At 48.8% G+C, this 24,201-nt stretch overlaps 2 long non-coding RNA genes across 4 annotated transcripts in view; one reads left to right on the top strand and one right to left on the bottom strand.

The window, feature by feature from the left end:
- The window catches only part of LOC120094734 (uncharacterized), an 18,122-nt gene extending 9,374 nt beyond the window's left edge, over positions 1-8,748 (bottom strand). The window contains exon 1 of the long non-coding RNA XR_005489280.2: positions 4,957-8,748. This is a non-coding gene — a long non-coding RNA (uncharacterized LOC120094734). The remainder of the gene's footprint in view (positions 1-4,956) is intronic.
- Positions 2,236-12,028, top strand: LOC102548729 (uncharacterized). 3 transcript variants are annotated; one of them, XR_005489279.2, is made up of 4 exons: positions 2,236-2,821; positions 4,084-4,280; positions 8,727-8,859; positions 11,540-12,028. It is a non-coding gene; the product is annotated as an uncharacterized LOC102548729 (long non-coding RNA). The 3 variants fall into 3 exon arrangements; XR_005489277.2 differs by having other exon boundaries at positions 8,727-12,028; XR_005489276.1 differs by lacking the exons at positions 8,727-8,859; positions 11,540-12,028 and having other exon boundaries at positions 4,084-5,524.
- The last annotated feature ends 12,173 nt before the right edge of the window (positions 12,029-24,201 follow it).

Genomic DNA, 24,201 nt, shown 5'->3' with positions numbered 1-24,201 from the left:
GCTGGCATCTGCTTTAGACACAAATGTCGATTTCCTGTGGACGCCCCAGCAATTTGGTGGCTTTTGCTCATGTTTTTTGTAGTGCAGGGGACCGTTAGGACTATATTTTAAGTTTGTATGTTTCCTAACACCTGCCTGGCAGCCAGGAACTCATTTCAAGCATTCATTTCATCAACCTTTTGTGGCTGCTGTGGGTCCTGTTGAAAAATGAAGACAAGGAGACCTGACCCTGGGTGGAAAGGATGAGTCCGTATCTCTGCTGACGTCATCAGACTACTGGCCTCCAAGAAGCGTGCTATCCTGTGTTGTCGTATCTTACACCTAACAGGAGACTTGGCACTTAGTAGTGGGAAATGACTAGCTTTATGATCAGGATTGACAACTGGGGATTCAAAGAGGAAGTGGTTGAACTCTAGCTCCAGCAGGAACCAGTGCCCTCTTGTGACCTCCATAGGCACCAGGCATACCTACAATACACAAATGTCCATGCGGGCAAAACACCCATCTACATAAAATAAATACCTATAAATAAATAGGAGGAAACAAATCTTTTGCAAGGCTATATAATCAAAGTATGGCCAAGGCCCTATCTAAAGATCTACCGGGGAGCTTGGTGGTGGCACATGCCTTTCATCCCAACACTGGGAGGTAGAGTAAAGGCAGGTGGGTTTCTGTGAGCCTGGTCTACAGCTAGTTCCTGGACAGCCACGGCTACAAAAAGAAAACCTGGGGGGCTGGAGAGATGGCTCAGCGGTTAACAGTGCCGACTGCTCTTCCAGAGGTCCCGAGTTCAATTCCCAGCAACCACATGGTGGCTCACAACCATCTGTAATGGGATCTGATGCCCTCTTCTGGTGTGTCTGAAGACAACTTCAGTGGACTTATATAATAATAAATAAATAAATTAAAAAAAGAAAACCTGTCTCAAAATAAATAATAATAATAATAATAATAATAATCAATAATATCATCCGCTGGAGAAAGAAAAGTTTCTAATCTCAGGACTGTAGGCAGAATTCAGTACAGGCTTTTAGGCTTTTTTTTTGCTTTCTTCCCCCAAGCCCTGAGCTCCTTTGGTTTGTTTGAGACAGGGACTTTCTACATAGCCCTGGCTTTCCTGGAACTTACTATGTAGACCAGTCTAGCTTTAAACACGGAGATCCATCTCCTTCTGCCTCTCGAGTGCTGGGATCAAAGGAGTGTCACCATGCCCAGCTCCTGTTAGCCTTTTTCTAAACCTTGCACCCTGGGCCTGTTTCTTGTCTGGTGTTAGCTGGAACTTTAACGTAACCACATTTTGTTTAAAGACCAGGTCTCATGTCTCTGTCCTCAATCTCACTGTGTAGCCAAGGATGACCCTGTACAGGAGTCAAGTGCTGGGAGGATGGGTCTTTGCCACACCGGCTCTCTAGCTGGTGTTCTTGTGTCTTTGCCCAGGACCCTCGGTACACATGAGCATCTTGTTTCTCTAACGCCAGCAGGGATGGAGGTAACAAGACTGTCCTCCCAGCCCAGGTAAGTAGCACAGTCACCTTCGAAGTGTTATTATTGGTGGGGGGTCACAGGCGCCCCTTTTGTATAGGGGACTATACCAGAGCCTGAAGTGACCCAAAGGATTTGGGGTCACAATGGGAACTGGTGTGCCTAAGGTCCTTGGCAGGTATTAGAGGATGGGGATCTGGGGAACCGAATACTCCTTCCGGCATTTGCAAGAATGTCTCTAGTGAGGTGAGGTCCAAGTCAATAAATTTAAAGAGAAGAAATGGGACAGGATCCACATCACAGCTGATGGGACCTGAGGCAGACTTTTCCATCAACAAACAACTCCACTATTTGAGTCTCATAAATATCGTTCTGGGCTGATAGTTGTAATTAAAATAAAAGCCCATAAAACAAATTAGTGGTCACGAAGTGGGAACTGGGTTGGACAGCACCGTTTCAAAGGTGTCGCTTCTGTGCTGGTGGTATATTTCTCCCCTTTCTTCTTTACCCAGGAGCTACAGACATTAATTCCCCACTGGTTTCAGTAGTATCCAAGTTTGCAAGCTTGGAATCAGAGAATGGCTGCTACAGCCAGGGTTCCTGGACCACATTAGGGTTGTCTCCTTTAAGAAGTTATTTATCGGGGCTGGGGATTTAGCTCAGTGGTAGAGCGCTTACCTAGGAAGCGCAAGGCCCTGGGTTCGGTCCCCAGCTCCGAAAAAAGAACAAAAAAAAAAAAAAAAAAAAAAAGAAGTTATTTATCACGTGTGTGCTTCAAAACAAAAATTTACTTATGAGCCAAGTGGTGGTGGTGCTCGCCTTTAATTTGAACACTTTGGGACGTAGAAGCAGCGAGTTTGAGATCAGCCTGGTCTACAGAGTGAGTTCCAGACAGCCAGTGCTACACAGAGAAACCCCATCTCAAAAAAAAAAAAAAAAATGACACAACGAAATAATTAAAAATTATTCATTAGTGCGTGTGCGTGCTTTACCACATGTGGAGGTCAGAAGACAATCTTCAGTAGTCATCTCTCCTTCCTCCCCGTGGGGTCAGGGGTCGAATTCTGACCCATGCAGGCCTCGCTACTCAATGAGCCATCTTGCCTGCCCAAGCGTAGTTTCTTACTGTGTGGTCAAGTTGCCTAACTCTGAGGGACACGGTTTTGTCATCTCTAGCATGGGGATGAGGATGAGCCTAGTGTAGTTCTAATTTCAGCAACCCTTCAGGCTGACAGTGGCGTCTGGAGAATTCAGGACCTGCCTGGGCTACAGGATGAGACCCTATCCCAAACCGGAAACCAACAAATAAAAACAAAATCTCCACCTTAGGAGATGAGAGGTGAGTGGTGGAACAGGATGCCAACGGGACAGCTTCATCTCACAGACCTAGCCCTTCTTGTCCCACTACAGTGGCCTCTAGTCAGGACAGGAAGAAGCCTCCCTAGAGCAAGGTGTCGAAGGAAGCAGGCAACTAGATGCCCTGATCTAGAGGAAACTGGTTTGAATCCCTCCTACAACGCCTCTCACCTCAGTGTTCTAGGTGTGTCTAAGAAGGCCCTGCTTGTCCAGCTCCTATGAGGAAGGGCACTGGGTGAGGCCAGTGGTGAGGCCTGATGCCAGGTGGTTCACAACTAGGTTCAGGTCCCCTTTAGGGCAAAGGCTGGCCTGAACCAGGGACCTCTCTCAGTCCCACAAAGCAAGGATGTGAGTTAGCCTGTGAGCAGGAGGGAATCCAGCTGTGTGGGAACAAGCCTTTCCCACACCAGCATGAGCGGGTGGGGGTATTTAGCCTCTGGGAACAAACAGAAGGATCCAGAAGGGAGGGACCCTAGATACAGACACCCCAAAGATGGAACTTGAAGTAATCTTTCTTGGAAGCATGGTGGCTGGGGTCACTCTGAGTAGCATATTTCTGGCTGTCCTAAGACTCACTTTGTAGCCGAGTTTTTGGCCTTAGAACCTACAGAGATCCTTCAGCCTCAGCTGGAAGGCTGGGTTTAAAGCCACAACACTTGCTCCATAACTGTTTCCAAAAGAAAGTAATCTATAGGTGTGGTGAGGGTGGTGCCGAGACCAGTCCGGACCCAACCAGTCCGGACCCACAGGGCTGAGCCCTACCACCCTGCTCCGAAGGACAGTTCTGGACTTTTGTGTATCTGGGTGTCCTTGGCCTCCAGCTGCCTCCTGCAGGCTGTTGGGAGAATGACCAGGATCGCCTCTCTACCTTGTACAGATACCTACTTAATGCTGGGCTCTTTTCTTTGCAAAGACACTTTCCTCAAGGTGGTCCGCAGCCTGGAAGCTGCCCCGTGAGCCTCCCTAAGGAGAAACAGCATTGGGGGTAAAAAAAAAAAAAAAAAAAGACAAAAACTTTTCCTGCCAACATAACTAGGGTAGTAAGCAACGACATGTTAGGTCACACACACACACTGAATACACTTCAGTGTAAGCAGGATCTGGCTGCGGAATCAATTTCTACAGAGTACAGTAGAGACCCAGGGGCCTTATGCCTACCTAGGGTAATGACTGGGCCACCCTTATTGTCCACTGCCCTCCTCCCCATCGCTCCGTGTCCTCTCTTTTCTTCCTGCCATCCTGAAGGTCTCGGGATCACGAAATGGTGCTTCTAGCCCGAGTGTGCCTGTGCCGCTTTCCACCCACGAGCTTTGCCCACGCCGCGAACACACCATGGTCTCCCTGCTGTGCCATGAACACTCGAATTCCTCCTGCGGTCGCCGAGCTTAATGGCTCTCCGCAGTCCTTCCCAACCCGGAGGCAGGTGTGCACCCCCAACCTCTGTGAGTCCTTGCAGCCTTCCGGGGGGACTTGTGGCGCGACGAGCACGGTCGCGCAGGACTGAGGAGCGCGGGTCAGGGTGACCGCCAATTTGTACTCAATCATGGGACTGAGGCCAGAAACCCTGGGGACAGGGACAGGAATGGGTCACAGAGCTGCGCGTAATCAGAGAGCTCGTCTCTCGGAGAGGGGTCCTGGGACTCTAAGCTGGAGCGCGGAGGCGGCTCCTCCATGCTCCAATTGAGCCCTGGAAAAACCCCGGCGCGCGGGCAGGCAAGGGACGGCGGGAACAAAGGCGGCCGGGGCCGGATGCAGTCATGGAAAAACCCATCGGGGCGCCGGCGCGGGGGCGGCGCGCCTGGCAGCCGCAGCATCTAGCCGGCCTTACGGGCGGGGCCGCTCCCTGTTAGAGTCACCGCGAACAAGGGAAGGCCCCGGGAGCGCGAAAAGTGCGGGACGGGTCACTAGTCCCCAGAGTCACCACGCTCCGGATGCCGCGAAGCACTGCGGGCTCACGATCGTGTACCAGGCTGGTATACGCGGGGCCTTGCGCATGGCCACCTGATGTGTGGACGAAAGCGCAGCAGCCGGTAGCAGCAGCCACGTGGGGGGCGCGCACAGACCCCCGCACTGGCGCGACGCGCCCGCACACGCTCCAGTATGCACATGATCACTTACACGCACGTGGGCCCAGACACGCGAGCTGCCTACGACTCCCAAAGCAGAAGGAAGTAAAGGGTTGGACAGAAAGGGGAGGAAATGAAATAGAGGCTCGTTAGGGCGCCACGGCTAGACACAGGAACCTCAGAGATGCGGGAGGCGGGGATGGGGGGGCCCTTTGTCGAAACGATCTTTTAGCCGTTCCCCCACCCCACCAATTTTAGAGATGCCGGCTCTGGGCCTCCCACAGTCGGACATGTCCAATTCCCGCCTCCGGGCTAGAGTTTCCCTCTCGTGCCGGCCGCTGCCCAGCCTAGTCTGGTCTTGTAAATTTGGCCGTAGATCTGGAGAGGCGGCGCCCGGATTCCCCAACCCCCCGTAAAAAGAAGAGTTGGTGCAAGATGGACCCGTTGACTCCCAAACCTTTTCCAATTTGGATTGTTTTTAATGGAGGAACTGAGATCGGTGGTGGGAGGTGGCAGAGACTTGTCTCAGTTCATATATATCCTCCTGTTTATTTGCGCTGCTGCCTCTGCCTATTATGGGGTGGGGGCGCTGGACGGGGTGGAGAGGGTGAAGGAAGAAAGGGTCACATAACAGCACGTGGCTTTGGTGGCCTAGAGCTTGCTTCTGGGAGCAGAGGAGAAACCCAGGATTTGCCTATGTGAAGCTGCTTGTGTGGGCAGTGGGTGGAGGAGCGGGTGGTTCCTGGGAGGCAGAGGACACAGAAGCAGGAACTCAGGACTTCAAACATTTAATTAAAAAACAACTGGGTAGTGGCACGTTATCTCAGACCTTGGGATACAGGGAGATCAATGAATTCAAAGCCAGCCTTCCTTACAGAGCCTGAGCCGAGCTTAGGCTGCAAGAGACCTTGTCTTTAAAAATAAGGAAACCAACCAACCAACCCAAACCCTCCAAACTAATCAAATAACAAAGAGGAAGCTGTTGTTCTGTGGTCAGACTCCACTCTCGGGAAGACCATCTTGGCTAGGTCATGGTTCAGTACCACAAAAACAGGCAGGTGCACCCGACCCCACCGGATCCAGCGAGTTGGTATTGACTTGTGGTCTTTGAAACTGATCTTGGGATCACAAGACCTAGTGTTCTCTGGGTGTCTCTGGGTGTCTCTGTCTCTGTCTCTCTCTCTCTCACACTCCCTCTCTCTCTCTCACCCTCTCCTTTTCTCCTCCTGTGCCATCTAATATTGTCCAGTCTCAAATTACTCCAGTAAAATGGGTCCAAGGTTTATGGTACTGAAAGTGGGTGTCAGCTTTCCTTTGGCCTTGTTTTACCTCTCTGTGGGACAAGGACCCATTCTCAACTTCCATGGCTCCCCTTGATCACTTCTCAAAGTCCCAGGGGCCTCCCCCTCCATTCCGGTTTCTTGTGTGCCAGGGCGGGAGTGTGTTTGGAGTGGAGTTGCGGTTAGTATGGCCAGCAGAAGGAAAGGCTGGGGGAGTAGCGCCCTCTGCCGGACAGCTATGGAAGGGTCTACTCAGTCCCTGAAGACAGGCCAAGGCTAACCTCATCTATGAATGCTGGAGGGCTTCAGTAACAGCAGGGCTCCATTGACCAGGTCCCTTGTGTCTTGGTTTCCTCTCGAGCGGACCGAAAGAATGCTGGCTCTCCACAGCAGCGTCTCCTCAACCATCCAATTCAGCTTGTTCCAACTTCAACAAGATCAGCGAACTTGCTATTTATAACGGACTTTACAGTTTACAAAGGTTGTTGCCTCTGGGCGGGACGGCAATAAAATGGAATAATTTTGTCTTGCTCAGGGGTGGTTTGGATTCTACTGCCTTCATCCAGCTGTGTAACCAAGGCAACGTTCAAAACATTGAATAACCAGTAGGATAGGCATCAGCCAATCCGAACAAAGCCTGCCGTAATGGTCAGGGAAGCCCAAATCTCTGTGTACCTGCTCAAAGTTCTGGATTAGCATCAGCCTTATTGATTCTGACTTATCCAGTCTACTGTATGGAATTTAGATGGTAACAGTATCATCTTCTAGGGCTTTTGAACCCTAAATTAAGGCATGTAATGGCTTGCCATAGTGTCAGGCACACCTAAAGCACCCCCCCCAAAAAAAGCCTAAGTAATTATATCTCCTTTCTGTGAGTGATGAGTCACATTGGAGTCATGCTCAGGGTTGATTGCTTCTCTCAAGGGAGATTTGCCAGCTGATTCCACTGTGTGTGCTCAAGGCCCAACCCCTGCCTCCCATACCCCTGCTTCACACGGAGCAACATCTCCACATAGCCCCAAACACCTCTATGATTGAGCCTTTCCTCCTGTTTGGCTGTCCCTGCATCCCGTCACCAACTAGCCCACCTCTCCCAGGTACATCTCCCAGCCTAGAAAGCTCAGGGCTATCTGGATTCTTGTATCCCTTGCTTCTAAAAACAGCTGCTCTCCCCTGCTTGCCTGGATACAATAGTTTCCTATCTGCCTGTGGCTTCTGGCCATCTGCCCATTCCCAGCCCTTCTGCAGTATTCATCTCAACAGCACAGCCTGAGGTACCCTCCACCTCTGTACTCTCTACCTCGGAGGGAAGCCTTCAGTGCTTCCTTCTGGTAGACCCAATAGTCCACACAATCATCACAGTTCACACTTCCCAGTTGCTTCTCACAATGACTCTAATAGCCCTCTACTGAGTGAGAGCTATCTCAATGATTCACCCCAAGATTCTTTTGGTACCTCTGTCATTATCCCCACTTTGTAGAGGACACAACAGGGAAGCCTCAAGAGCTAAATAACTTGGTCAGAGTCCCTCAGCTAGTAGGAGGCAAAGCAAAAATCCAGACTCGTGGGTCCTAATTCAGCTGTGGCGGACAGTCCCTGGTAGAGCCTTGTATTTCTTGTAGCCTCTAAGCTCTATTTTCACTGAATCCAAGGATTCTGTTCCAGCCCTTTGGTCTTCTGTCTGCCTCTCCTTCCCATCCTTGTCTTGGCTTGGGATGTAGCTTCTGTTCCCAATCGAAATCTTGCTCCAGCATAGCTTGAGGGCTACTTGCCTTTTGCCCCTATTCCCACACCCTTTTGGACGGTGGTTGTTTTCTCTTCTAAACCCCCTGGTGCTGCTTAGTCTTGGCTGGCCTGGAACACAAAGATTTTCTTGCTTCTTTCTTCTGAGTGCTGGTATTAAAGGCCTGTGCCATCTGGGCTTCCACCTTGGTTTTGAGGCAATGTCTTTGTTGGTTTTGCCTCTGGTACTTTGGATGTGAGCTTTCCACTGATACTGTACCACCTCCCATCTCTTAGTAGGAGTGCTAGAATTACAGATTCAAGCCACCATATCCAGTTTTTTCTGTGGTTTCTGGAGATCACACTTAGGTTGCCAAATGTTTGCCTGCTGAACCATCTCCCTGGTCCCCCTCCCTTTTTATGTGTATTGGTGTTTTGCCCACATGTCTGTGTCTGCCAGTGTACTATATGGGTACCTGACTCCCACAGAGGCCAGAAGAGGGCATCAGATCCCATGCAACAAATGGAGTTACAGACAGTTGAGAACCATCATGTATGCTATAAATGGAAACAGGGCCCTCTGGAAAAGCAGCCAGTGCTCTTAACTGCTGACCCATCTCTGTACCTCTCTGAAACTGGTGTGGCATTTGCTGTGTAGGCCAGGCTGGCTTCAAACTCACAGAGATCCACCTGCCTCCCCCCAGACCCGGCCTCCTCAAACTCCCCTCACTCCCAGTACTGGGATTAAAGGCGTGGGGGCACCAAGGCACCATGCCCTGCTCACTCCTGGCTTTTCCTTTTATTTTTCTTTCTGGCATAGGAGCTCAGGTGGATTCCATGACCTCACGTATGCCAGGCAGGCGTTCTACCGCAGAAAACTGTTTTTAGTTCCGGAAGTGTCTCCTAAACCTCGCCAAGCAAGCATGGGAAATTCTTGAGGATCTTGATAAGAGGTAGGATTCTAATCCAGTGATCTGGGTGGAGTCTGAGAGTCTGTGTTCTGTTCAATCTCCTTGGTTAGTGTAATGGCTGCTGTGAAGACCACACTTTGAGAGGCACGGCTCTGGGCTTCCAGAAGCATAAATGTCAGCTGATGGATCCCTGGACAGTGACTCAGCCCGAGAGTATGCAGACACTAAAGAAACGCTAGGACTGGGCTGTGTAGACTCCAGCTTGAAGCAGCAGAGATTCGAACCAAAGGTCACGCTACCCAGCGCTACCAGAAGTGCTTCTGGATGTTCCCTTGTGCTGAACAGCATGGCTACCTGTGATCTATCCAGGCTTTCTACCTCAGCCACTGCTGCTTTAAGTATAATCATCTCCAGGGCTGAGGATGTGGCTGTCTGTTAGCGCATTCGCCTAGCGTGTGGGAAACCCTAGGTTCAATTCCAAGAGCTGCTTAGAGTACGTCTGGGACTGCTCACCTGGGATCCCGGCGCTCAGGAGGTGGACGCAGGAGGATCAAGAAGCTGAAGGTCAGGGGTTGGGGATTTAGCTCAGCGGTAGAGCACTTGCCTAGCAAGCACAAGGCCCTGGGTTCGGTCCCCAGCTCCGAAAAAAAGAAAAAAAAAAAAAAAAGAAGCTGAAGGTCAACCTTGGCTACATAGTGACTTTGAGGCTAGCCTGAGCTATGAGGAACGCTGCCTTAAAACAAAATACCCTGCTGTCTCATGTTTGCCCCATGGGGAGATATCACATAATTCTCAACTTCCCTCAGAATTTGGTGTGCAGTTCCCACCTTCTTCAGAAGGAAAACTCAGTTCTTCTAGACTTTGCACCATCTGGACCTGCCTGGGTCATTTATTATTAAGTCTCATCCCACACTCACCCTTTGATCCTTAAACTCAACTCTGTTCTTCCTCTCTGAGAGGCTGGTGTTGTCCATTTTCAAGTGGTGCAGTGCCTAACTCCTCCCTTTTTTGGGAAGCCTGCTGCTGTGACACCTTTTATCTAAATCAAGCTTGGCCAGGAACAGCTAGTTGTCCATAGCTATGATCAAGTAGTCTCATAGTTATGATCAAATTGTCTCTGTAGTCATTCTGATTGACTTTTTTTTTAAAGGAGTATACATTTTTTTAAAGATTTATTTATTATATATAAGTTCACTGTAGCTGTCTTCAGACACACTAGAAGAGGGCATCGGATCTCTTTACAGATGGTTGTGAGCCACCATGTGATTGCTGGGAATTGAACTCATGACCTCTGGAAGAGCACTCGGGTGCTCTTAACCGCTGAGCCATCTCTCCAGCCCTTGATTGACTTTTATTAAATAGTACTCTCAGGTTTCCTGTTACTGCCTTATATTTTGGGGCAGTACAGGCCCCCGCCCTCTTTTACATACCCTTCTGACTGAGCTCCTCTCGGAGGCCAGATATTTTTGCATCCCACTGTGCTTTACTATTCCCACCTAGAGCAGTTAGTACTAAGCACATAGTAGGCCTGTTCCGTGACTGTTACAGGATAGGTTTTTGAAAAGGCAAGAGGTACCCAGAAGTGTCTAGGTAGCCATCAGGCTTCAGGGAGGTCATCTCTAAAAGGGGGTAGAACAGCTAACCAGAAGCAGCCTCGTTAGGGAGTGTTTCTGGGGTTGGTCTTCCTGCAAGGCAGGAGTCAGGGACAGTCAGAGAAGTAAGGACTGGACTGTGATAGTGTATGGGAAGGCATCCGCTGACGCCATGGTGTGTTCCAAAGACATCATGGTCCTTTCACATAGTCCTGGACTGAGACTGGACGTTTCTACACTCACACGCAGCAGCCGTTGGGCACACCCATGAAGGAGCTGTGACCCCAGGCAAGGCATTTCCCGTAATTACAGCTATTTCCAGAGGGAGCAGATAGCTGAGACCCTCTGTGGCCAGTAGTTCTCAGGGATAAGCCTTTTCTTCAGTCTTGCAGAGGATCCAGATAGTACAGAAGAGTGCTTATCAAGAGGGAGGAGCCCCTACCCCCACCCCGGGGTATGTGCAGAAGATCCAAGGGAAGAGTCTGATGGATCAGAAAGAGGAGGATGGCCTTAGGAAGCTACAACCAAATGAACATGTAGCCAAGGATGATCCTGAATTTCTAGCCCTCCTGCTTCCACCTCCCAAGGGATGGAAACATTAGCATGTGTCACCACCATGCCTGGTTCTATGCAGTGCTGTCGACTGAACCCAGGGCTCTAGCCAGCATTCTTTTATTTTTGCAAAGTCCTTTTTTGCTGGGTTCATGTGATTCTCTCATCTTAGCCTCCCGAGATGGGCCTACAAATGTATGTTATTACACTGTGCCTAAAATTCTTTTTTCATTTTAGACAAGGTTTCTCTATGTATCCCTAGCTATCCTGGAACTCTGTAGACCAGGCTGGCCTCAAATTCAGAGATCCTTCTGCCTCTGCCTACGGAGTGCTGGGATTAAAGGCGCTCCCCACTGCTGCCCAGCTCACCCAAAATTCTTATCATCTGTTAGACCAAGGAACCTTGGATTTTCCTTTTGCACGAATTATATAGTCTTGTTCTCCAGCTCTGGATACTGAGTCAGGGCTGATCTCTCTGAGAGACTGTCAGGGAGACACTGGAAAAGGAGGCCAAGGGCCCAGGTAAGCCTCAAGTTGTGTAATGCAGGAGTTAACAATGCCCTTGTTTGTGTATGAAGCCAGGATCATGGTGCTGGCTCCACCTAGAGGAAGGAGAGAACCCTAACGGTCTAATGGTCTAATCGTCCCTACCGCATATCACGCTGTGGAGTCTGCCCTGGAAAACCAGCCCAGTGGAAGAAGCCCAGTGAAAGAAGACAGCCACCTCCTGCTCTTAGAACCTCTTGGGTTTATATCATACGGCAGCTACTGGGTGTTGACAAGAAGCCAAGATGCGTACAGGGACCAGTAGGATGCCTTCTGGACCAGGCAGAACATCAGACAACTAGTCTGGAAGCCAGAGCTAGGCCTATGAGGCTAAGGGTATGGAGGTGGGTGGGGGTTGCTGGTGGTTGCTCCCTAAAGACAGACGGTGAGGGACCTGGATCAAAAGGCTGCCAGTAGGGGTTGGGGATTTAGCTCAGTGGTAGAGCACTTGCCTAGGAAGTGCAAGGCCCTGGGTTCGGTCCCTAGCTCCGGGGAAAAAAAAAAAAAAAAGAACCAAAAGGCTGCCAGTGGTAGGGAGGAGCCTCAGAGAGGGTTGGATTGCTGTATAACCTAAACCAGAGACAATAGTCACAGCACCCTGAATATAGAGCCCCTGGCAGTGGCAGGCTTTGTCTGGCTTTGAGGCCCAAATTCGGGTCATTGCTTTATTTTTGCATACCTGTTTTCCTGCTTCTGATATACTCACTTCCTCTCCAGACTTGAACCATATCCTTTCTCCTCTGATTGATGCTATCTGCCTCAATTTACCATGTATGTGGCACACTTGTAGTTCACCTGCAGTGGCCAGAACTGCGTTTATTTCGTAGATGGTAAATCTTTTCTGTACCATGGCCCATCGTTTTATTTTCGCATGAAGGTTTCGAAGTTCTATAGCCCCAAGACACACCTCACTCAGGCAGTGCCCAGTAGCTGAATACCAGAAACTGACAAGTGGTTCTGATTCTGGTAGCTCGAAAAGGGCAGAAACCTTTCTGGGAACATAAATGCTGGGCACCTACTGAGTACCACCGATACTGGGTACTGGCCAAGGTGGACGTGTGGACTGGGCTGCCACAAACAGAAGTCTCTTTCTTCCCGGGTTTACGCAGAAGAGCGTTTATAAACAGGACAAAGCCAGGCGGCCTAGGGGCCTCCCGGGCAATGGGAGAAAAGCAGGGTGCAGGGAGCCAAGGCGGGGCGCTCCACGGGGGCGCACACCCGCCCCGCCCGGGCCCACAGCCTGAAAGGGCCTCTGTGTCGCGGCCGCCGCCCGCCCGCATCCCAGAGAGCGCTTCCTCGGCTGCGCCAGACCCCGGAGGCTCCGCCGCCCCTCTAGGGACAGACACAAATAGTTCCCGGCGCAGCTGTCCGACCAGTTGCCTGGGGAACTAAACTCAATGGACTGACGTCACCCGGTCGTCGCGTAGCAACTGGCACGGACTCTCCTTCCCCGCCCCGGTGTTGAGGTCACGGTTGTCAAGGAGACGGCGGGGCGGGGCCTGGGCGGGACGGCTGGGCCTCTGGTGGCCTGGCTCCAACCTGGGAGCCTTGGAACTTTGCTGTTTTTGGGGGTGTGGGGGAAAACGGTGCCCCATGGCCTGCAGCAACCCAGATAGCCTTGCCCTCGGCTGGCCCAGCCGGAGAAAGCTTTTTGTGGCCCGATGAGCCCGGCTCTCATATTTTTCTCGCGGACAGAGCTTTGGTTGTCCTCACCCCATCTTACTGCCCAGTTTTCTGTTCCAGCCTTGTTTCCTCACCAGGCCCCAACCCGGGCTCCCGTCTCTTAACCGGAGACAGCACAGGGTGATTTTCTTCTCCCTCCTCCCTGGTCACCCAGGAAATGCGGGCGATTGGCTATCAGCCTGGAAGGGGGGGGGGGGGGACACAGGGCCCTGCTCCCTTCTTTTTTTTTCTTTTCTTTTCTTTTTTTTCGGAGCTGGGGACTGAACTCAGGGCCTTGCGACCACTGAGCTAAATCCCCAACCCCTGCTCCCTGCTTTTTGTTCAACTCTTGTGTTCTTTTCCACCCCAGGCCTGACTTAAGCGTTTGTGCAAGTGACATCCACTTCCACATCAGTCAGGCCAGGTGCTCCACTGTTAGGCAAGTGGAGGATCAGGATTTTGCACCTACAATGCCCTCTAGATGTCTCTTCCACATCATGGAGGAGTGCAAAACCCTGAAACCAGAAGTCTAGGTGTGACAAGACCCAGAAACTCTTGGCACCAGCCTTCCAGTTACTCTCCCAGGCTGGGGCACCCCTCTTTCTAGTTGGTCTTGTTCAAGTTCGGTTGAGTACATATGCGGAGAGATATTTTCAAACCTATAGCTGCAGTTTGAAAAGTATTAGTACAAGTGGTTGGTGGACAACCTGTTCCTCATTGGTTGACATATAAAATTCAGATGTAAAGCAATATTCCTTTAGTTCATGGAGTTGGGCAGAGCTCTATAAAAAGATCCAAACATCTTGTCTCCAAAGCACACTATCAAGGGAAGGTTTCAGGGCACTCACAAGCTTGTGTGGCGTGGCTGGCATTCGCTAGATCCATTCGAGGGCTGTGCCTGGCCTTGGGCAAACATCTGGTCCCATGTATGGCCCTGGCCCTGCTTGTGGGAAAGGTGATTTTTATCTGCTGAAGATCATTTCATGAGGAGGTAGGAAGGGTAGGATGCTACCTGTATGCAGTGGGGGACATAGACACAGATATCTATCACCTATCTATCTATCTATCTATCTATCTATCTATCTATCTATCAAAAGAGTAGCTGCTTGGAGGAAAAGCAGAATATGGTAGGAAAGGAGAGATCTGACCCAGGAGAAGGTGACACCCGGTATCTTCCACTGTTCTTGCCTAGCTCAGCACAACTCACCAATCCTGTTTTTGCCCAAAGTACATCATATGACACCAAAATCATGTTTACTGAAGAGATTCCTGATAAATACACAGCACAGGAAACCCCAAGAAGGAAAGAATTGACTTTATGGTTTTGTATTGTTTCTTTGTGTGTCCTCTGAGACAAGAGTCCCCTATAGCCCAGGTTGGTCTGGAATTTGCTTTGGAGATCAAGCTAGTCTTGAACTCTAGAGTCTCCTGCCTCAGCTGCCCACATCCCAGAATTCACCACTGTTAGTGTTTCAGTCTGTTTTCTGTTTTTCCATCTGTAGAGAATAGACATCTGTTTAACTCACAGTTCTAGACACCGGGGAGTCCGTGCGCATGGAGCCTGCCTGCTTCACCGTGATGTGAGGGCTAAGCTTAAAGACTAATTCAGGTTCCCTGTCTCTTCTTACAAAGACAGACAGACAAACAGACAGACATATGGCTGGAAGTGATGACTCACACTTTTGATTCCCACTCACAGGAGGCAGAGTCAGGGCAGCCTGGTGTACATAGCGAGTTCCAGGTCAGCCAGGGCTTCATGGAGAGACCTTGTCACTAAACAGATAAATGACAGTAAGTCCATCATTACCTTGTTGAATCACAGTTACGTCTCCAAAGTCCCAACTTCAAACACCTTTATGTTTGGAGAGTAAGTTTCCGGTAAATTGTAACTTTGGTATGTCAGATTTTTGATGTTTCCATTTTAATGAATGCATATATATATATATATATATATATATATATATATATATATATATATATAACAAACTACTTTTTAAAAAAAAGATGTACTTATCTATTCTTTAAGTACACTGTAGCTATTCAGACACACTAGAAGAGGGCATCAGATCCCATTACAGATGGTTATGAGTGAGCCACCATGTGGTTGTTGGGATTTGAACTCAGGACCTCTGGAAGAGCAGTCAGTGGTCTTAACTGCTGAGACATCTCTCCAACCTGCCTATATTTCTTAGAATTAAAATTTTAAATAACTAGCCAGGCAGTGGTGGCCCAAGCCTTTAATCCCAGCTCAGGAGGTGAGAGGCAGGGAGAACTCTGAGTTTAAGGTCAACCTGGTCTACAGAATGAGTTCCTGGACAATCAGGGTTACACAGAGAAACCCTGTCTTAAACAAACAAACAAACAAAACAAAAACTGTGGATTGCTTTTGGGGCTGCTTGGCAAGAATTTAACATTGGGCCAGGACAAGTAAGTAAGTTCAGGCAGGAATTTGACTTCAGGCTAGAACAAAGAAGTAGGCTACAGGCAAGAGTATGACTTTGGGCTAGGACAGGAAGTAGTCTCAGATGTCTTGGTCATCCTGATAAGCCCTTAGAAACAGTGATCATGGGACTTTGTTTATTGCCTTGCTTGTTCCTTGACTATTTGTGTTTATTGTCTTGCTTGTTCCTTGACTATTTGTGCTTATTGTCTTGCTTGTTCCTTAACCTAGAACTGACCTTGTTACTTGCATGCAATAAAAGGGTATAAAAGCAGATTGGGGAAAAAATAAACCTGCCTCAGCTTCAGAACTGGCTGGGGGTCATGCTACAGTGGTCTCTAATTGTCTCTTTGTTTTTAATCCTCACTCCACCACTGGAGAACGGAGCTGGCTTGGTCAAAAAAAAAAAATTGTGGTGCAGACCTTCATGTTTGGCAGCAAGTGCCTTTAGCCACTGAACCTCTCATCTGCCCTTGTTTTTGAGGCAGGGTCTCTCTCTCTCGTGGTTGGGATTCAACTCCTGATCTTCTTACTTCTATATCCCGAGTATAAGTATGCAGATAGGGAGCTGAGGAGATGGCTCAATGGTTAAGAGCACTGACTGCTTTTCTAAAGGTCCTGAGTTCAATTCCCAGCATCCACATGGTGACTCACAACCATCTATAATGGGATCTGATGCCCTCTTCTGGTATGTCTGAAGACAGCTATAATGTAATCATAAAATAAATAAATTTTAAAAAAATACTTTGAGATTGTGGCTTGCTGTATGCTTGTATTGTAGCATACTGTTTTGAGAAAACATACGTAACTGACTTTAAAAATACATTTTATATATTACTGGTGTGTGTGTTTCAGTGCTGGCACCTGCTTGTTGCTTATGTGGAGGTCAGAGGACATTTGAGGCTGTTCTCTTCTTCTGCCTTATTAAGGCTGGGTCTCTTTTGTTGCTGTCAGGTCGTGTACTCCAGGTGAACTGGCCTTTGAGCTGCTGATCCTTCTGTGTCCACGTCCCATGTCCTCCACAGGAGAGCTCATATTACAGACACATGCCACTGCATGTGGCTACTTTATGTGGGGTCTGCAGATCCAGCTCAGGGCTTCAGCTGTATTTGGCCAACATCTTTATCCACAGAGCCAACTTGCACGGATCTGATTGGATGTTTCTGAGGCCGATTTTCCTGGAGCCCAGGGTGCCCTTGAACACGTGTTGCCAGTGGGAGCTGTGAGATTCTGATCCCTTTGTCTTCACCTCCTGAGTGTGGGGATCCCCAGGGTGCGCTATCAGTTATTAATCTTAGTATTTCAGTGAGGTAAAAAGGAGGTTTGCTTTAGTTAGGGTTCCTGTGTTCATGGTGAGACCCCCATGACCAAAAGCAAGCTAAGGAAGAAAGGGTTTATTTGGCCTACACTTCCACATCATTAGTCTGTGATTGAAGAAAGTCAGAGCTGGAACTCAAGCAGAGCAGGAAGCTGGGAGGAGCAAAGCAGGAGCATACAGAAGCTAGGGTGCTGCTTACTGGCTCGATTCCCTAGGCTTGTTCAGACTGTTTTCTTATAGAACCCAGGACCACCAACTCAGGGGCAGTCCCACCCACAATGCACTGGGCCCTCCCCCATCAATCGGTAATTAAGAAAATGCTCTACAGGCCTGCCTATTTTATAGACATATTTTTCTCAACTGAGATTCCTTCTTCTCAGATGACTCTCGACTGTCTTGTTGACATAAAACTAGCTAGTACAAGATCCATCTTACAATTGAAGAAAATTAAATCAGGAGATATAAAAACCCTGTCCTAAGAGTAGGACTGTTCACTGACACAGGACTCTGGTTTTAGGCCTGGGTTCAAAGAATAATGTCTGTCCTGGCTCTTCTACCAAATCCCACACCTTGGCCTGGCTGATCCCTGCTTGCAAGACTCTGGCTTAGAGCACTGTGTCTCTGAGCACTGAGACCCTTAGCTGTTTGACTGCCATGACTCCTGTTGGAGAGTCTATAACCCTCTGTCTCTAAAAATAAAGTTGTGTGTGTGTGTGTGTGTGTGTGTGTGTGTGTGTGTGTGTGTGTGTGGTAGTGTACCACATGTGTACCTGGTGCCTAAAGAGACCAGAAAAGGACTGAAAATACAGATGGCTTTTAAGCTATGATGTGAGAGAGTGCTGGGAATTGAACTCTGATCCTTGGGGAAAGAAGCCAGTGCTCTTAACTGCTGAGCCATCTCTCCAGGCCTCCATGTGTCTTCTTATGCTTAGGTGCTTCCTAGAGATAATTTGCAGCCTGTACCAGTTAACTGGTTGTCTTAGGGTTTCATTGCTGTGAAGAGACACCATGACCTAGGCAACTCTTATAAAAGACAACATTTAGTTGGGGCTGGCTTACTGGTTCTGAGATTCAGTCCATCATCATGGTGGGAAGCATGGCAGTGTCAAGGCAGACATGGTGCTGGAGAAAACAATGAGAGTTCTGCATCTTGATTGAGGCAGCCAGGAGAAGACTGGCCTCTCAGGCAGCTAGGAGGAAGCTCTCTCAAAGCCGACCGCTACAGGATCCAATTGCAGCCAGGCTTCCACAGTTTAAATCACACTCAACAGCAAAACCTTCCATCTTCCTAAGAAGATAGTCCTTTAAGTCCCACTTAAAGCATTCCACTACTTTCCAAATCCAAAGTCCCCAAATCTAGTCTTCCAAACAAAAGTAGGGTCAGTCCTATCACAACAGTACCCCAGTCTCTGGTACCAACTTCTTAGGGTTTCATTGCTGTGAAGAGACACCATGACCAAGGCACATTTACCTGGGGCTGGCTTACAGGTTCAGAGGTTCAGTCTATTATTATTATGGTGGGGAAACACGGCAGCATCTAGGCAGGCATGGGGCAGGCAGAGCTTGGGAGTTCTGTATCTTGTTCTGAAGGCACAGACTAGCTTTCCGGCAGCAGTGAGAAAGATCTCAAAGCCCGCTCCAAAGAGACACACTTCCTCCAACAAGGTCACATCCACTCCAACAAGGTCACACCTCCTATCCGAGCCACTTTCTGGGCCAAGCATAGTCAAACCACCACACTGGGCTATCTCTGGCTATAGTCAACCCCTGCTTCTCTTTTAAGTGTCAAGAATTGGATCAGGATGTGGAGCAGTTCTGTCCTCTCTCCAGCAGAGAGCGCATTGTGCATTCTTCAGAACTCAGGAAGCTCAAGTGGAACAAGCCTGAGAAGCAAGGCTACCCCTGGAGGAGAGAGGCAGTCTTTCAGTTCAGTGATTAAAGCCATGTTCATTTTAGATTTACTGTTGCTGTGCTTTTGTGTGGAGTCAGGCACGTGTGCTACACTCCTAACCCAAACTTCCAGTTTCTCTTTTTCCTTTTATTGACTTGCTACACTCCTAACCCAAACTTCCAGTTTCTCTTTTTCCTTTTATGACTTGTCAAGCCAGGGTTTCTTTAGTTCTGGCGGTCCTGGAACTGAACCTGTAGACAAGGCTGGCCTTAAACTCAGAGATCCACCTGCTTCTGCCCTCTCTAGTGCTGATACCACCACCTAGCCCATTTCTCTCCCTCTCCCTCCCCCCTCCTCTCCCTTTTCACCTTCTCCCTCCTCTTCCCCCTCCCCTCACTCCTTTCGCCCTCTCCTCCTCCCCTCCCCTCCCTCTCCTCCTTTGCCCTCCCTCTCTCCTCCTCCCTCTTCCTCCCCTCCTACTCCCTTCTTCTCCCTTTCCCCACCTTCCCCCTTTCCTCTTTCTCCTTCTCCCTCTCCTCCTTTTCCCTCCCCCTCCCCTCTCCTTCTCCTACTCCTCCTTTGACCTCCCTCTCCTTCCCCTCCCTCTCCTCCTCCTCCTCTTTATATGTATGTGCACATGGTGGAGGCCAGAGGTGAATGTCATGTCTTCAGGACCTGTTCCCTTGATTTTTTAAATATATAATTTGACCTGTGTTCATTGGTAGTTTGCTGTTAATGTAACCATGTGAGTGTCAGAAACCCTGGAAATGGAGTCACAGACGGTGTGAGTTGTTATGTGGGTGCTGGGAATTGAACTCGGACCCTCTGGAAGAGCAGCCAATGCTCTTGACCACTAAGCCATCTCTCCAGCTCCTACTTACTTTTTATCTATTTTCTTTTGACACATTCTCACTACATAGCTCTGGCTGGAAATTCACTGTGTAGACCAGGTTGACCTCAAACTCACAGAGAGGACTGTCTGCCTGCTAGCTACCGGGATTAAAGACATGTACCACAACCTGTCCATTTTGCTTCTAGGACAGGGTCTCTCATTGGCCTGGGGCTTGCCTAAATGCCCCAGGGATCCCTGTCTCCATCCAGTGCTGGAATTACAAGCATTCACAACCTCACTCAGCTCTTGCGTGGCAGTCAGAACTCAGGTCCTCAAACATATGAGCCCTACCCCGGGCTGGATTTATTTTTATACATTTTAACTAATTTATTAGTCTCTCTCTCTCTCTCTCTCTCTCTCTCTCTCTCTCTCTCTCTCTCTCTGTGTGGTGTGTGTGTGTGTGTGTGTGTGTGTGTGTGTGTGTGTGTGTGTGTGTGTGTGTGTGTGTGTGAATTGGTTCTCTCCTACAGGCGATTCTAGACATTAAACTGAGGTTGCCAGCCTTACTTGCTAAGCCATTTTGGCAGCCCTTGGTCTGGCTTTAAACTTTTGAAGTTGTCCCACCTTCTAGGCTTTGGAATTACAGAAATATTCAAGTAGCCAGTCATGGTCATGGTGGCACACACCTTTTCTCCCAGCACTTGGGAGGCAGAGACAAGTGATCTCTGTAAGTTCGAGGCCAGCTTGGTCCAGCAAATTCCAGGCCAAGGCAAGGCAACATAGTGAGACCCTGTCTCAAACAAAGAAACAACAAAAACTCCACGAAACAACAACAAAACCAAGAAGAAATGTAGAGACCTTGAACTGGAGAAGCCGGGAAAGTTAAAAACACAATTTATGTCTCCCTGGATGCCAGGAATAATGGGAGTTTTACAACCTGGTGGTCCTCTGCTGTCTGGTGAGATAGGCTCTGCCCATATCTCCCAGAATTTATGCTACTTATCCCAGACCCTTTCCCCTAAGTCTCCATCGCATTTAGACCACAAGCCTATTCTTAGGAGTGATTCCCTTGTGCTTCACCACAGCCTAAGTGACAGCTGTGTTATCTTAGGACCAGGCCAGTCCTGACACCCACAGATATCATGCTAATCTCAGTCAGGCTCCCCAGACCCTAAATCTTGGGCACTGTCTCTGATTCAGCGGTACCCATTCGTGTGAAAGAAGCCAGATGCACTTTGTAAAGAATCTCAGTGTAAACATCTCTTAAATCGCTGTGCACTCGGGACAGAGGTAATTCTTACCTGAATACTTATTTCCAAAAATGTGCTGTGCTAAAATGTGCCTAAAGTAAAGCGACCTGGGCCAGACTCTAGAGGTCCTGGTCCTGCGCCAGTTACAATAGAGTCAGGCTGAGCAGAGTTTCATTCTTACCTCATTCTGATCCCTGATGGCTTTTGTCCCTGCCTGTAAAGCCTGCAGGGGAATCATTGTGAAGAAACATGCCGGCACATGTGGCAAGATACTTTTTTAAAAAAAATAATAATTTGGTGTATGTGTGTGTGCATGTGCGGGCACACCCGTGCTCACCCGTGCCACCATACTCCTGCATCTGACTGGAAAGCCTTTCTTTAGGTATTTATTTTATCTGTATGAGGGTTTTACCTGCATGTTTTGTGTTCATCAGAAGACGTTGGATCCCCTGAAACAGATGGTTGCCAGGCACCAAACGTGGGTGCTGGGAGCTGAACTCTGGATGAACTCAGGTTGTCTGTCAAGCTTGTGTGGCTAGGACTGTTACCTGCTGAGACATCTCTCCACCCATATATATACTGTTGCTATTTTCAGACACACCAGAAGAGGGCATCGGATCTCATTACAGATGGTTGTGAGCCACCATGTGGTTGTTAGGATTTGAACTCAGAACCCATGGAAGAAGAGTCAGTGCCCTGAGCCATCTCTCCAGCCCTTGTTTTGTTTTTGAGATAGGGTCTCTCTACATAGCCCTGGCTGTCCTGCAACTCACTCACTATGTAGACCAGGCTAGCCTCAAACTCCCAGAGATCCACCTGCCGTTGTCTTCTGAATGCTGGGATCTAAGCGCCTGCCACTGTGCTTCACCTAGGATACTTGTCCCTCTAAAGTCTCTGACTTGCCCGGAACTCATAGAGAGCTGTTTGCTTCTACCTCCCAAGTAGGGGCGCATGGGGGGTATATTCTTACTGTGTAGCCTGTGCTGGCCTACAATTTACAATTTACCTATTTTGGTCACCACACCGGGCTTGAGTTTTCCCCTCATTTGAATTCGTGAGATACACACACTGGGGCTGGCTAGGTGGCTCAGTGGTTAAGAGTACTGGCTGCTTTTCTCTAGGTCCGGAGTTCAATTCTCTTGGTGGCTCACATCCATTTGTAATGGGATCTGATGCCCTCTTCTGGCCTGCAGGTGTACATTGCAAATAGAGCACTCATACATAAAATAAATCATCTTTGAGAGACAGACAGACAGACATTCATCTCTCTTGGAGACAACTGCCATGGTCCTAGTTTGGGCTCCCTGTTAAATAGGCTGAGGTACCTATTTAACATATAGGCACTCCATAGGTACTCCCATCACCCCTCAGTCCCTACCTGTTATGCATATTCTACCCTCTATCCTGAACTCTCCAGTCCAGGGGCTGGGGTCAACTCCCTCAAAGGCTTTTCCTATATAATCCATCTCCCCATCTCCCTTTCCCTCTCTCTCTCTCTGCCTCTCTTTCTCCCTGTGGATGCACCTCCCAACCCTTCTCTCTGCATGGTGATTTTCCTGGCCCTGCTCCTTGGTACTACTCCTTGAGACTACCCGAGAGATGCCACCAATAAACTTGCCTTTATACTTTTTTTTTTTCCTTTTTCTTTTTTTCAGAGCTGGGGACCGAACCAGGGCCTTGCGCTTGCTAGGCAAGCGCTCTACCACTGAGCTAAATCCCCAACCCCGCCTTTATACTTTTAATTCGACTCGAATTGGCTTATTTTGTCAGTGGAGAAAACCTATTACCTGTAGGATGCAGGCTCAAAGCCAGGGTGTGGTAAATATCATCACTGGGCTTGGCTCCCCACTATGAGGACAGGAATGAAGTCCAAGTGGGCAGAGGGAGAAATCAAAGCTGCAATGCTCATCCACTAACCCCAGCTAGCCTCACAAGACTGCATGACCCTGGGTAAGGCCGCTCCCTATGGGCCCTGCTCCACGTAAATGCTCGCAGCAGCCGGGAGAGCTAGTCTTTCATTGATGCAGATGGCAGACAGATGGGTCTGTCCTACTAACTTAACTGGCCTGGCTGAAATGACATTTTTAGTTTCTTTTTTCTTTTTTCTTTTCTTTTCTTTTTCTTTATTTCATTTATGAGTCAATAATCAGACACACCAGTAGAGGACATCAGATCCCATTACAGATGGTTGTGAGCCACCATGTGGTTGCTGGGATTTGAACTCAGGACCTCTGGAAGCGCAGTCAGTGCTCTTAACCACTGAGCCATCTCTCCAGCCCTTTGTTTCTTTTTCTCTCTCTCTCTTTTTTTTTTTTTTTTCTCTTTGAGACTGTGTGTAACCTTAGCAGCCTGAAACTTACTATGTAGACCAGGCTAGCCTTCACTTTCCTCTGCCTCCCTAGTACTTGGACTAAAGGTGTGGGCCACTGAATTTGGCCTATTGTTTTTGTTTCTTTAATTGTATATGTATGAATGTTTTACTTACATGTATGTCTGTGTAGCACTCAAATGCCCGGTACACGCAAAGGTCAGAAGAGAGTTTTGGATCTCTTAGTAACTGAAGTTACAGATGGTTGTAAGCTGCTAGGTGGGTGCTGGGAGGTGAACCCTGGTCCTCTGCAAGAACAGTTGAGTGCTCTTAACCGATGAGCCATCTCTACAGCCCCTGTTTTCGTTTTGTGAGGCAGGGTTTCAAGTAGCCCAGGTTGGCCCTTTAATTCAGTATGTAGCCAAGGATGACCTAGAACTTCTGATCCTCCTGCCTCTATCCCCTAAGTGAGTGATAGAACACACTTAAAAGTCAATCCCGGAAAATACTGTCTATTGTCACAGGTTACACTTAACATCAGGTTTTGGTAGGGATATATTTTGTCCCACCTCAAGTCACAGTTCCTAAGAGTAACCTGCAAACAACCGTTTGTTATCTTCCCTACAATTTATTCATGTAGGTTCTCCTTCAGAGTGGTGTGGTTTGGGTGCCTTTAAGTCATGGGCAGCGTCACTTGCCCTGCTGCCTTGTGTCCTATGAGCTGCTGTGTCTTATGAGCTGCTCCCTCTCCTCCTCTTGCAGTAGGTGAGGGAGGGGGTTGCTGTATTTTAGCTTCTGCCTTCTTACTCTGTCATTTCACACTTGGCCATATATCTTGGCTGGGGCGGGGAGGGGGAATGCATGGACGTCCACTCTCATCCTCCCCAAGTGTCGCAATTTTCTTCTAGATGTGCCAGCATCTAGATGCCTAGAATTCTATTTTGGGGAAGCTGCTAGGTGGCATTCCTGATCCAGTGGAGGGAAGAGAGAGCA

This window comes from Rattus norvegicus, chromosome 9, assembly GCF_036323735.1.
Source record: "Rattus norvegicus strain BN/NHsdMcwi chromosome 9, GRCr8, whole genome shotgun sequence".
NCBI classification, from domain to species: domain Eukaryota; kingdom Metazoa; phylum Chordata; class Mammalia; order Rodentia; family Muridae; genus Rattus; species Rattus norvegicus.
Note: the sequence above shows the minus strand (reverse complement) of the source record. Positions and strands in the feature narration are given on the sequence as shown.